Here is a 13,633-nt window from a genome sequence, read left to right on the forward strand (position 1 = left end):
TACTTTTTCGCCCGCAGGATTGCACCTAAATGAAATTATAGGTGTAATACAATTCCAGTTTTCACCAGTAATATTATGTTAACTGTGATTAAATATGAAATTAATATACTGTGAATGCGTACTGTTGTACTAATGTACTCTCTCTTTTGAAAACAGCAGCCGCTGTCTTGCTTTTTTAACGAAATACATGTTCAAACTCACTGTTTGTGCGCATGAGTATTTCCGCAGACCCGTTTGTTTGTGGTTGTTACCATGGTGAATCGTAGAATCATGGCTCCATTCATACTGCCTTTTGTGCACGCGCGTAACCCTGAGTGAACATACTCCGAGTTGATTGAACCAACTCAAATCAGCTGTTCTGGAACCGAAAACTCAGAGTTTCCATCTCAGGGTAAATCAACTCAGAAATCAGGGTTAGACTCAGAGTTTGGTAAACCTCCTACCTGGAAAGGGCCTCTGGTCTTTTGTGTCCTCAGTACTTTTGGAAAGTTTTTTCCTGTTTCTTCAGGACGCTTTTTGTTGTACCATTGCGTAATTATGTCTTTGAACTCTACACTGCTCCTTCTTCTCTACATTTGGGTCCATGCCTCGCCACTCCCGTGACAGTTTCTGAATCAGTCGGTCTTCCCGTTTGTTACATCAACAGACCTTTCAAAATGTGTTCTTAAAAAAACTAAACAAAAGGTAGTAAAGTGTTTAAAAGATGACCATTGATGTGAAATGTTTAATGATGCACTCCTTAATATGTGCCGTATGGCATGATGAGATATGCTATATGTATAATATTGCATAATATCCAGTCTATTTCACTCAAATGGAGATGTACTGTAACTGTGTGAATGAATGATAAATTAATTATCAAATTTATCAAAAAGTGATGAATGTCTGGTACCAAATTTAAGGATTTTGAAATGTAACGCATCAACTATCAGGTGAATGTTTATATCTTTTGTCCCCTACAAGCCAAATTCCTCACTACTTAATTACTTTAAAACCTTTTGTAATAGCGATAATAAAAACAGGATGATGTGAACTTGAAGCCGAATGTGGAGGTGAATGTGGAGGTGTAACTGTTGCTGTAATTGTGTGTTTTAGGGAGTTATGTGGAGGATTTTCCTGATGGTCAGTGAATGTGGAGGTGTAACTGTTGCTGTAATTGTGTGTTTTAGGGAGTTATGTGGAGGATTTTCCTGACGGTCAGTGAATGTGGAGGTGTAACTGTTGCTGTAATTGTGTGTTTTAGGGAGTTATGTGGAGGATTTTCCTGATGGTCAGTGAATGTGGAGGTGTAACTGTTGCTGTAATTGTGTGTTTTAGGGAGTTACGTGGAGGATTTTCCTGATGGTCAGTGAATGTGGAGGTGTAACTGTTGCTGTAATTGTGTGTTTTAGGGAGTTACGTGGAGGATTTTCCTGATGGTCAGTGAATGTGGTGGTGTAACTGTTGCTGTAATTGTGTGTTTTAGGGAGTTATGTGGAGGATTTTCCTGACGGTCAGTGTGGTGTAACTGTTGCTGTAATTGTGTGTTTTAGGGAGTTATGTGGAGGATTTTCCTGATGGTCAGTGAATGTGGTGGTGTAACTGTTGCTGTAATTGTGTGTTTTAGGGAGTTATGTGGAGGATTTTCCTGACGGTCAGTGAATGTGGAGGTGTAACTGTTGCTGTAATTGTGTGTTTTAGGGAGTTATGTGGAGGATTTTCCTGACGGTCAGTGAATGTGGAGGTGTAACTGTTGCTGTAATTGTGTGTTTTAGGGAGTTATGTGGAGGATTTTCCTGACGGTCAGTGAATGTGGAGGTGTAACTGTTGCTGTAATTGTGTGTTTTAGGGAGTTATGTGGAGGATTTTCCTGACGGTCAGTGAATGTGGAGGTGTAACTGTTGCTGTAATTGTGTGTTTTAGGGAGTTATGTGGAGGATTTTCCTGACGGTCAGTGAATGTGGAGATGTAACTGTTGCTGTAATTGTGTGTTTTAGGGAGTTATGTGGAGGATTTTCCTGATGGTCAGTGAATGTGGTGGTGTAACTGTTGCTGTAATTGTGTGTTTTAGGGAGTTATGTGGAGGATTTTCCTGATGGTCAGTGAATGTGGTGGTGTAACTGTTGCTGTAATTGTGTGTTTTAGGGAGTTATGTGGAGGATTTTCCTGATGGTCAGTGAATGTGGTGGTGTAACTGTTGCTGTAATTGTGTGTTTTAGGGAGTTATGTGGAGGATTTTCCTGACGGTCAGTGAATGTGGAGGTGTAACTGTTGCTGTAATTGTGTGTTTTAGGGAGTTATGTGGAGGATTTTCCTGACGGTCAGTGAATGTGGAGGTGTAACTGTTGCTGTAATTGTGTGTTTTAGGGAGTTATGTGGAGGATTTTCCTGACGGTCAGTGAATGTGGAGGTGTAACTGTTGCTGTAATTGTGTGTTTTAGGGAGTTATGTGGAGGATTTTCCTGACGGTCAGTGAATGTGGTGGTGTAACTGCTGCTGTAATTGTGTGTTTTAGGGAGTTATGTGGAGGATTTTCCTGATGGTCAGTGAATGTGGTGGTGTAACTGTTGCTGTAATTGTGTGTTTTAGGGAGTTATGTGGAGGATTTTCCTGACGGTCAGTGAATGTGGTGGTGTAACTGTTGCTGTAATTGTGTGTTTTAGGGAGTTATGTGGAGGATTTTCCTGATGGTCAGTGAATGTGGAGGTGTAACTGTTGCTGTAATTGTGTGTTTTAGGGAGTTATGTGGAGGATTTTCCTGACGGTCAGTGAATGTGGAGGTGTAACTGTTGCTGTAATTGTGTGTTTTAGGGAGTTATGTGGAGGATTTTCCTGACGGTCAGTGAATGTGGAGGTGTAACTGTTGCTGTAATTGTGTGTTTTAGGGAGTTATGTGGAGGATTTTCCTGACGGTCAGTGAATGTGGAGGTGTAACTGTTGCTGTAATTGTGTGTTTTAGGGAGTTATGTGGAGGATTTTCCTGACGGTCAGTGTGGTGTAACTGTTGCTGTAATTGTGTGTTTTAGGGAGTTATGTGGAGGATTTTCCTGACGGTCAGTGAATGTGGAGGTGTAACTGTTGCTGTAATTGTGTGTTTTAGGGAGTTATGTGGAGGATTTTCCTGATGGTCAGTGAATGTGTTGGTGTAACTGTTGCTGTAATTGTGTGTTTTAGGGAGTTATGTGGAGGATTTTCCTGACGGTCAGTGTGGTGTAACTGTTGCTGTAATTGTGTGTTTTAGGGAGTTATGTGGAGGATTTTCCTGATGGTCAGTGAATGTGGTGGTGTAACTGTTGCTGTAATTGTGTGTTTTAGGGAGTTATGTGGAGGATTTTCCTGATGGTCAGTGAATGTGGAGGTGTAACTGTTGCTGTAATTGTGTGTTTTAGGGAGTTATGTGGAGGATTTTCCTGATGGTCAGTGAATGTGGTGGTGTAACTGTTGCTGTAATTGTGTGTTTTAGGGAGTTATGTGGAGGATTTTCCTGACGGTCAGTGTGGTGTAACTGTTGCTGTAATTGTGTGTTTTAGGGAGTTATGTGGAGGATTTTCCTGACGGTCAGTGAATGTGGAGGTGTAACTGTTGCTGTAATTGTGTGTTTTAGGGAGTTATGTGGAGGATTTTCCTGACGGTCAGTGTGGTGTAACTGTTGCTGTAATTGTGTGTTTTAGGGAGTTATGTGGAGGATTTTCCTGACGGTCAGTGAATGTGATGGTGTAACTGTTGCTGTAATTGTGTGTTTTAAGGAGTTATGTGGAGGATTTTCCTGATGGTCAGTGAATGTGGAGGTGTAACTGTTGCTGTAATTGTGTGTTTTAGGGAGTTATGTGGAGGATTTTCCTGATGGTCAGTGAATGTGGAGGTGTAACTGTTGCTGTAATTGTGTGTTTTAGGGAGTTATGTGGAGGATTTTCCTGACGGTCAGTGAATGTGGAGGTGTAACTGTTGCTGTAATTGTGTGTTTTAGGGAGTTATGTGGAGGATTTTCCTGATGGTCAGTGAATGTGGAGGTGTAACTGTTGCTGTAATTGTGTGTTTTAGGGAGTTATGTGGAGGATTTTCCTGATGGTCAGTGAATGTGGTGGTGTAACTGTTGCTGTAATTGTGTGTTTTAGGGAGTTATGTGGAGGATTTTCCTGATGGTCAGTGAATGTGTTGGTGTAACTGTTGCTGTAATTGTGTGTTTTAGGGAGTTATGTGGAGGATTTTCCTGACGGTCAGTGTGGTGTAACTGTTGCTGTAATTGTGTGTTTTAGGGAGTTATGTGGAGGATTTTCCTGACGGTCAGTGAATGTGGAGGTGTAACTGTTGCTGTAATTGTGTGTTTTAGGGAGTTATGTGGAGGATTTTCCTGACGGTCAGTGTGGTGTAACTGTTGCTGTAATTGTGTGTTTTAGGGAGTTATGTGGAGGATTTTCCTGACGGTCAGTGAATGTGATGGTGTAACTGTTGCTGTAATTGTGTGTTTTAAGGAGTTATGTGGAGGAGTTTCCTGATGGTCAGTGAATGTGGAGGTGTAACTGTTGCTGTAATTGTGTGTTTTAGGGAGTTATGTGGAGGATTTTCCTGATGGTCAGTGAATGTGGAGGTGTAACTGTTGCTGTAATTGTGTGTTTTAGGGAGTTATGTGGAGGATTTTCCTGACGGTCAGTGAATGTGGAGGTGTAACTGTTGCTGTAATTGTGTGTTTTAGGGAGTTATGTGGAGGATTTTCCTGATGGTCAGTGAATGTGGTGGTGTAACTGTTGCTGTAATTGTGTGTTTTAGGGAGTTATGTGGAGGATTTTCCTGACGGTCAGTGTGGTGTAACTGTTGCTGTAATTGTGTGTTTTAGGGAGTTATGTGGAGGATTTTCCTGACGGTCAGTGAATGTGGTGGTGTAACTGTTGCTGTAATTGTGTGTTTTAGGGAGTTATGTGGAGGATTTTCCTGATGGTCAGTGAATGTGGTGGTGTAACTGTTGCTGTAATTGTGTGTTTTAGGGAGTTATGTGGAGGATTTTCCTGACGGTCAGTGAATGTGGTGGTGTAACTGTTGCTGTAATTGTGTGTTTTAGGGAGTTATGTGGAGGATTTTCCTGACGGTCAGTGAATGTGGAGGTGTAACTGTTGCTGTAATTGTGTGTTTTAGGGAGTTATGTGGAGGATTTTCCTGATGGTCAGTGAATGTGGTGGTGTAACTGTTGCTGTAATTGTGTGTTTTAGGGAGTTATGTGGAGGATTTTCCTGATGGTCAGTGAATGTGGTGGTGTAACTGTTGCTGTAATTGTGTGTTTTAGGGAGTTATGTGGAGGATTTTCCTGATGGTCAGTGAATGTGGTGGTGTAACTGTTGCTGTAATTGTGTGTTTTAGGGAGTTATGTGGAGGATTTTCCTGACGGTCAGTGTGGTGTAACTGTTGCTGTAATTGTGTGTTTTAGGGAGTTATGTGGAGGATTTTCCTGACGGTCAGTGAATGTGGAGGTGTAACTGTTGCTGTAATTGTGTGTTTTAGGGAGTTATGTGGAGGATTTTCCTGATGGTCAGTGAATGTGGTGGTGTAACTGTTGCTGTAATTGTGTGTTTTAGGGAGTTATGTGGAGGATTTTCCTGACGGTCAGTGAATGTGGAGGTGTAACTGTTGCTGTAATTGTGTGTTTTAGGGAGTTATGTGGAGGATTTTCCTGATGGTCAGTGAATGTGGTGGTGTAACTGTTGCTGTAATTGTGTGTTTTAGGGAGTTATGTGGAGGATTTTCCTGACGGTCAGTGAATGTGGTGGTGTAACTGTTGCTGTAATTGTGTGTTTTAGGGAGTTATGTGGAGGATTTTCCTGACGGTCAGTGAATGTGGTGGTGTAACTGTTGCTGTAATTGTGTGTTTTAGGGAGTTACGTGGAGGATTTTCCTGATGGTCAGTGAATGTGGTGCTGTAACTGTTGCTGTAATTGTGTGTTTTAGGGAGTTACGTGGAGGATTTTCCTGACGGTCAGTGAATGTGGTGGTGTAACTGTTGCTGTAATTGTGTGTTTTAGGGAGTTATGTGGAGGATTTTCCTGATGGTCAGTGAATGTGGAGGTGTAACTGTTGCTGTAATTGTGTGTTTTAGGGAGTTATGTGGAGGATTTTCCTGATGGTCAGTGAATGTGGTGGTGTAACTGTTGCTGTAATTGTGTGTTTTAGGGAGTTATGTGGAGGATTTTCCTGATGGTCAGTGAATGTGGAGGTGTAACTGTTGCTGTAATTGTGTGTTTTAGGGAGTTATGTGGAGGATTTTCCTGACGGTCAGTGAATGTGGTGGTGTAACTGTTGCTGTAATTGTGTGTTTTAGGGAGTTATGTGGAGGATTTTCCTGACGGTCAGTGAATGTGGTGGTGTAACTGTTGCTGTAATTGTGTGTTTTAGGGAGTTATGTGGAGGATTTTCCTGACGGTCAGTGAATGTGGAGGTGTAACTGTTGCTGTAATTGTGTGTTTTAGGGAGTTATGTGGAGGATTTTCCTGACGGTCAGTGAATGTGGTGGTGTAACTGTTGCTGTAATTGTGTGTTTTAGGGAGTTATGTGAAGGATTTTCCTGACGGTCAGTGAATGTGGTGGTGTAACTGTTGCTGTAATTGTGTGTTTTATGGAGTTATGTGGAGGATTTTCCTGAAGGTCAGTGAATGTGGTGGTGTAACTGTTGCTGTAATTGTGTGTTTTATGGAGTTATGTGGAGGATTTTCCTGATGGTCAGTGAATGTGGAGGTGTAACTGTTGCTGTAATTGTGTGTTTTAGGGAGTTATGTGGAGGATTTTCCTGATGGTCAGTGAATGTGGAGGTGTAACTGTTGCTGTTATTGTGTGTTTTAGGGAGTTATGTGGAGGATTTTCCTGATGGTCAGTGAATGTGGTGGTGTAACTGTTGCTGTAATTGTGTGTTTTAGGGAGTTATGTGGAGGATTTTCCTGATGGTCAGTGAATGTGGTGGTGTAACTGTTTAATGTAATTGTGTGTTTTAGGGAGTTATGTGGAGGATTTTCCTGACGGTCAGTGAATGTGGTGGTGTAACTGTTGCTGTAATTGTGTGTTTTAGGGAGTTATGTGGAGGATTTTCCTGATGGTCAGTGAATGTGGAGGTGTAACTGTTGCTGTAATTGTGTGTTTTAGGGAGTTATGTGGAGGATTTTCCTGATGGTCAGTGAATGTGGTGGTGTAACTGTTGCTGTAATTGTGTGTTTTAGGGAGTTATGTGGAGGATTTTCCTGATGGTCAGTGAATGTGATGGTGTAACTGTTTAAAGTAATTGTGTGTTTTAGGGAGTTATGTGGAGGATTTTCCTGACGGTCAGTGAATGTGGAGGTGTAACTGTTGCTGTAATTGTGTGTTTTAGGGAGTTATGTGGAGGATTTTCCTGATGGTCAGTGAATGTGGAGGTGCAACTGTTTAATGTAATTGTGTGTTTTAGGGAGTTATGTGGAGGATTTTCCTGACGGTCAGTGAATGTGGTGGTGTAACTGTTGCTGTAATTGTGTGTTTTAGGGAGTTATGTGGAGGATTTTCCTGACGGTCAGTGAATGTGGCGGTGTAACTGTTGCTGTAATTGTGTGTTTTAGGGAGTTATGTGGAGGATTTTCCTGACGGTCAGTGAATGTGGAGGTGTAACTGTTGCTGTAATTGTGTGTTTTAGGGAGTTATGTGGAGGATTTTCCTGACGGTCAGTGAATGTGGTGGTGTAACTGTTGCTGTAATTGTGTGTTTTAGGGAGTTATGTGAAGGATTTTCCTGACGGTCAGTGAATGTGGTGGTGTAACTGTTGCTGTAATTGTGTGTTTTATGGAGTTATGTGGAGGATTTTCCTGAAGGTCAGTGAATGTGGTGGTGTAACTGTTGCTGTAATTGTGTGTTTTATGGAGTTATGTGGAGGATTTTCCTGACGGTCAGTGTGGTGTAACTGTTGCTGTAATTGTGTGTTTTAGGGAGTTATGTGGAGGATTTTCCTGATGGTCAGTGAATGTGATGGTGTAACTGTTGCTGTAATTGTGTGTTTTAGGGAGTTATGTGGAGGATTTTCCTGATGGTCAGTGAATGTGGTGGTGTAACTGTTGCTGTAATTGTGTGTTTTAGGGAGTTATGTGGAGGATTTTCCTGATGGTCAGTGAATGTGCAGTTGTAACTGTTGCTGTAATTGTGTGTTTTAGGGAGTTATGTGGAGGATTTTCCTGATGGTCAGTGAATGTGGAGGTGTAACTGTTGCTGTAATTGTGTGTTTTAGGGAGTTATGTGGAGGATTTTCCTGATGGTCAGTGAATGTGGTGGTGTAACTGTTTAATGTAATTGTGTGTTTTAGGGAGTTATGTGGAGGATTTTCCTGATGGCCAGTGAATGTGGTGGTGTAACTGTTGCTGTAATTGTGTGTTTTAGGGAGTTATGTGGAGGATTTTCCTGACGGTCAGTGTGGTGTAACTGTTGCTGTAATTGTGTGTTTTAGGGAGTTATGTGGAGGATTTTCCTGATGGTCAGTGAATGTGGTGGTGTAACTGTTGCTGTAATTGTGTGTTTTAGGGAGTTATGTGGAGGATTTTCCTGACGGTCAGTGAATGTGGAGGTGTAACTGTTGCTGTAATTGTGTGTTTTAGGGAGTTATGTGGAGGATTTTCCTGATGGTCAGTGAATGTGGAGGTGTAACTGTTGCTGTAATTGTGTGTTTTAGGGAGTTATGTGGAGGATTTTCCTGATGGTCAGTGAATGTGGAGGTGTAACTGTTGCTGTAATTGTGTGTTTTAGGGAGTTATGTGGAGGATTTTCCTGATGGTCAGTGAATGTGGTGGTGTAACTGTTGCTGTAATTGTGTGTTTTAGGGAGTTATGTGGAGGATTTTCCTGATGGTCAGTGAATGTGGTGGTGTAACTGTTGCTGTAATTGTGTGTTTTAGGGAGTTATGTGGAGGATTTTCCTGATGGTCAGTGAATGTGGTGGTGTAACTGTTGCTGTAATTGTGTGTTTTAGGGAGTTATGTGGAGGATTTTCCTGATGGTCAGTGAATGTGGTGGTGTAACTGTTGCTGTAATTGTGTGTTTTAGGGAGTTATGTGGAGGATTTTCCTGACGGTCAGTGAATGTGGAGGTGTAACTGTTGCTGTAATTGTGTGTTTTAGGGAGTTATGTGGAGGATTTTCCTGACGGTCAGTGAATGTGGTGGTGTAACTGTTGCTGTAATTGTGTGTTTTAGGGAGTTATGTGGAGGATTTTCCTGATGGTCAGTGAATGTGGTGGTGTAACTGTTGCTGTAATTGTGTGTTTTAGGGAGTTATGTGGAGGATTTTCCTGATGGTCAGTGAATGTGGTGGTGTAACTGTTTAATGTAATTGTGTGTTTTAGGGAGTTATGTGGAGGATTTTCCTGACGGTCAGTGAATGTGGTGGTGTAACTGTTGCTGTAATTGTGTGTTTTAGGGAGTTATGTGGAGGATTTTCCTGATGGTCAGTGAATGTGGAGGTGTAACTGTTGCTGTAATTGTGTGTTTTAGGGAGTTATGTGGAGGATTTTCCTGATGGTCAGTGAATGTGGTGGTGTAACTGTTTAATGTAATTGTGTGTTTTAGGGAGTTATGTGGAGGATTTTCCTGATGGTCAGTGAATGTGGTGGTGTAACTGTTGCTGTAATTGTGTGTTTTATGGAGTTATGTGGAGGATTTTCCTGACGGTCAGTGAATGTGGCGGTGTAACTGTTGCTGTTATTGTGTGTTTTAGGGAGTTATGTGGAGGATTTTCCTGACGGTCAGTGAATGTGGAGGTGTAACTGTTGCTGTAATTGTGTGTTTTAGGGAGTTATGTGGAGGATTTTCCTGATGGTCAGTGAATTTGGTGGTGTAACTGTTGCTGTAATTGTGTGTTTTAGGGAGTTATGTGGAGGATTTTCCTGATGGTCAGTGAATGTGGTGGTGTAATTGTTGCTGTAATTGTGTGTTTTAGGGAGTTATGTGGAGGATTTTCCTGACGGTCAGTGAATGTGGTGGTGTAACTGTTGCTGTAATTGTGTGTTTTAGGGAGTTATGTGGAGGATTTTCCTGACGGTCAGTGAATGTGGAGGTGTAACTGTTGCTGTAATTGTGTGTTTTAGGGAGTTATGTGGAGGATTTTCCTGACGGTCAGTGAATGTGGTGGTGTAACTGTTGCTGTAATTGTGTGTTTTAGGGAGTTATGTGGAGGATTTTCCTGATGGTCAGTGAATGTGGAGGTGTAACTGTTGCTGTAATTGTGTGTTTTAGGGAGTTATGTGGAGGATTTTCCTGATGGTCAGTGAATGTGGTGGTGTAACTGTTGCTGTAATTGTGTGTTTTAGGGAGTTACGTGGAGGATTTTCCTGATGGTCAGTGAATGTGGTGGTGTAACTGTTGCTGTAATTGTGTGTTTTAGGGAGTTATGTGGAGGATTTTCCTGATGGTCAGTGAATGTGGAGGTGTAACTGTTGCTGTAATTGTGTGTTTTAGGGAGTTACGTGGAGGATTTTCCTGATGGTCAGTGAATGTGGTGGTGTAACTGTTGCTGTAATTGTGTGTTTTAGGGAGTTATGTGGAGGATTCTCCTGACGGTCAGTGAATGTGGAGGTGTAACTGTTGCTGTAATTGTGTGTTTTAGGGAGTTACGTGGAGGATTTTCCTGATGGTCAGTGAATGTGGTGGTGTAACTGTTGCTGTAATTGTGTGTTTTAGGGAGTTATGTGGAGGATTTTCCTGATGGTCAGTGAATGTGGAGGTGTTACTGTTGCTGTAATTGTGTGTTTTAGGGAGTTATGTGGAGGATTTTCCTGATGGTCAGTGAATGTGGAGGTGTAACTGTTGCTGTAATTGTGTGTTTTAGGGAGTTATGTGGAGGATTTTCCTGACGGTCAGTGAATGTGGGAGGTAACTGTTGCTGTAATTGTGTGTTTTAGGGAGTTATGTGGAGGATTTTCCTGACGGTCAGTGAATGTGGAGGTGTATATGTTGCTGTAATTGTGTGTTTTAGGGAGTTATGTGGAGGATTTTCCTGACGGTCAGTGAATGTGGTGGTGTAACTGTTGCTGTAATTGTGTGTTTTAGGGAGTTATGTGGAGGATTTTCCTGACGGTCAGTGAATGTGGTGGTGTAACTGTTGCTGTAATTGTGTGTTTTAGGGAGTTATGTGGAGGATTTTCCTGACGGTCAGTGAATGTGGAGGTGTAACTGTTGCTGTAATTGTGTGTTTTAGGGAGTTATGTGGAGGATTTTCCTGATGGTCAGTGTGGTGTAACTGTTGCTGTAATTGTGTGTTTTAGGGAGTTATGTGGAGGATTTTCCTGATGGTCAGTGAATGTGGTGGTGTAACTGTTGCTGTAATTGTGTGTTTTAGGGAGTTATGTGGAGGATTTTCCTGACGGTCAGTGTGGTGTAACTGTTGCTGTAATTGTGTGTTTTAGGGAGTTATGTGGAGGATTTTCCTGATGGTCAGTGAATGTGGTGGTGTAACTGTTGCTGTAATTGTGTGTTTTAGGGAGTTATGTGGAGGATTTTCCTGACGGTCAGTGAATGTGGTGGTGTAACTGTTGCTGTAATTGTGTGTTTTAGGGAGTTATGTGGAGGATTTTCCTGATGGTCAGTGAATGTGGTGGTGTAACTGTTGCTGTAATTGTGTGTTTTAGGGAGTTATGTGGAGGATTTTCCTGACGGTCAGTGAATGTGGTGGTGTAACTGTTGCTGTAATTGTGTGTTTTAGGGAGTTATGTGGAGGATTTTCCTGACGGTCAGTGAATGTGGAGGTGTAACTGTTGCTGTAATTGTGTGTTTTAGGGAGTTATGTGGAGGATTTTCCTGATGGTCAGTGAATGTGGTGGTGTAACTATTGCTGTAATTGTGTGTTTTAGGGAGTTATGTGGAGGATTTTCCTGACGGTCAGTGAATGTGGAGGTGTAACTGTTGCTGTAATTGTGTGTTTTAGGGAGTTATGTGGAGGATTTTCCTGATGGTCAGTGAATGTGGTGGTGTAACTGTTGCTGTAATTGTGTGTTTTAGGGAGTTATGTGGAGGATTTTCCTGATGGTCAGTGAATGTGGAGGTGTAACTTTTGCTGTAATTGTGTGTTTTAGGGAGTTATGTGGAGGATTTTCCTGACGGTCAGTGAATGTGGAGGTGTAACTGTTGCTGTAATTGTGTATTTTAGGGAGTTATGTGGAGGATTTTCCTGATGGTCAGTGAATGTGGTGGTGTAACTGTTGCTGTAATTGTGTGTTTTAGGGAGTTATGTGGAGGATTTTCCTGATGGTCAGTGAATGTGGTGGTGTAACTGTTGCTGTAATTGTGTGTTTTAGGGAGTTATGTGGAGGATTTTCCTGATGGTCAGTGAATGTGGTGGTGTAACTGTTGCTGTAATTGTGTGTTTTAGGGAGTTATGTGGAGGATTTTCCTGATGGTCAGTGAATGTGGAGGTGTAACTGTTGCTGTAATTGTGTGTTTTAGGGAGTTATGTGAAGGATTTTCCTGACGGTCAGTGAATGTGGTGGTGTAACTGTTGCTGTAATTGTGTGTTTTATGGAGTTATGTGGAGGATTTTCCTGACGGTCAGTGAATGTGGAGGTGTAACTGTTGCTGTAATTGTGTGTTTTAGGGAGTTATGTGGAGGATTTTCCTGACGGTCAGTGAATGTGGTGGTGTAACTGTTGCTGTAATTGTGTGTTTTAGGGAGTTATGTGGAGGATTTTCCTGACGGTCAGTGAATGTGGAGGTGTAACTGTTGCTGTAATTGTGTGTTTTAGGGAGTTATGTGGAGGATTTTCCTGATGGTCAGTGAATGTGGTGGTGTAACTGTTGCTGTAATTGTGTGTTTTAGGGAGTTATGTGGAGGATTTTCCTGACGGTCAGTGAATGTGGTGGTGTAACTGTTGCTGTAATTGTGTGTTTTAGGGAGTTATGTGGAGGATTTTCCTGACGGTCAGTGAATGTGGTGGTGTAACTGTTGCTGTAATTGTGTGTTTTAGGGAGTTATGTGGAGGATTTTCCTGATGGTCAGTGAATGTGGTGGTGTAACTGTTGCTGTAATTGTGTGTTTTAGGGAGTTATGTGGAGGATTTTCCTGATGGTCAGTCTGCTCTGCTGGAGCGCTGACGGACAAGTGACTTGCAGAGACCACAACAATGGAGAAGTGGACTGGTGAGACAACACTTCTACTACTACTACTACTACTACTACTACTACTACTACTACTACTTTGAAGTAGTTTATTTCTGTTCTTTTTTCAGCAGAACAATAAACATATGGGAGAATTAGCAGAGTGCAGTGAACTCCAGATTCAATTTCTGATTCAATGTCCTATTTCAGTTGCAAAACTAATTATCTCTGATATTTCTACAAGGTTCCCTCTTACCTGCTGCATTATTAAAAGTTTCAATGTTTACATAAAAAATTGCCCCAAAGCAGTTACATTAATGTACTTTTTACTGAACATGAACACACTACAACAGAATAACACAACAAAGTTGAACTCTCCAGACACTACAGTCAGAGAGTATTTAGTGACATTTCATTCAGATATCTCGACAGACAGAGAGACCCTTTTAAAATGGCCATGCCAGTTTTTCCCTTGCCAAAATGTAGCCAAACTTCCTATAAAAGCTAGCATGACCCAATTGGTACCAGTGGATTCCTCAGATCTTGTAGTTTCATATGATACAGACAGAGATCCATTCTG

The sequence above is a fragment of the Abramis brama genome (assembly GCF_963993115.1).
Source record: "Abramis brama genome assembly, chromosome: 4".
In the NCBI taxonomy this organism is placed as follows: Eukaryota; Metazoa; Chordata; class Actinopteri; order Cypriniformes; family Leuciscidae; genus Abramis; species Abramis brama.